We start from the raw sequence: 1089 nt of genomic DNA, 5'->3' as shown, positions 1-1089 counted from the left end.
GCTGTGGCCTCCCCAGCTGTGGTGCTGTGGGTGGTGAGAGGCAAGGGTGGGCCAGGGGTGGCATCTCTCCCAGCACTGGCACATGAAGCCACCGAGAAGGAACAGAGCTGTCTGGCCACTTGGATGCTACGCCCTGGGCTGACTGTGGGTGACTGGGACACCAGATGTGAAGTATCTGCACACCCCTCCAGTCATGCCAGCTCAGCTTGCCCACAGCTGAATCCCTGTCTGTGTCCAGCCAGCTTTCCCAAGAGATGGGCCGACAGTGTGCATGCCGGGCCCACGGGTCAGGACAAGGCTGCCTTTGTGGGGACATCTGCTCTGGTACCTTCCAGCCTAGGTGTGGGGTACCCCCTGGAAGCTGAGGGCAGGAGGTGACGACCATGCTCCCCCTGCTGGGGGATGGGCAGGAGGGGATGGCCTTAACACCACACACACAGCCCAGCAGCAGGCCCTCAAGGGTCTGCATGCGCCCCCCTCCCACCACGTGTATACATGAGACCCATACACATGCACTGCAGGAATCACACATGCATACACATGCGTGCTTGCATGTGCTGTAAAACAGTACACGTGACACAGACAAAAACATGCACACACATGCTTTTCCAAGGCCTGGGCCAGGGAGGCCTCCAAGGCCAAAGGGAAGGGACCAGTGGCCAGGAAACTGGGAGCTGGGGGCAGGGGCTGAAGGAGAGGGAGGAGAAAAACAAATTTGGAAGAGGGAGTGGGGGAGCATTGCTGGTGGAGCCAGATGGCCGTGGGGGTGGCTGGGGCTCTAGAAGCCCAGGGGAGAAGGAGAGGGAGGGGGATGCCTCGGCAACCAGAGCCCCTGGCACCCCCTTCCAGCTCCTCAGTGCTGCCGGCCAAAAGGGGTCCGAGGCCAGATTTGTGATGCTGGGGTCCTGCACGGCCCTCACTTTTCCTCAGCATGTGCCTTTCCACGGTGTACCCTCCCCACTGTGCTGTTTTCTCCTGGAAATCTGGTGCCTGTGCTGCTGGCACGGCCCACCTGAGCATGGTTCCCGTACCTCTGTCTTAATTTGCCCTTCTGCACAGTGGGTACTGGCACAACTGAGCTACAGTTTC

Source organism: Heterocephalus glaber, unplaced genomic scaffold, assembly GCF_053883595.1.
Source record: "Heterocephalus glaber isolate CG9 unplaced genomic scaffold, H.glaber_assembly_v1.0 deba00001687, whole genome shotgun sequence".
Classification (NCBI taxonomy): domain Eukaryota; kingdom Metazoa; phylum Chordata; class Mammalia; order Rodentia; family Bathyergidae; genus Heterocephalus; species Heterocephalus glaber.
Note: the sequence above shows the minus strand (reverse complement) of the source record.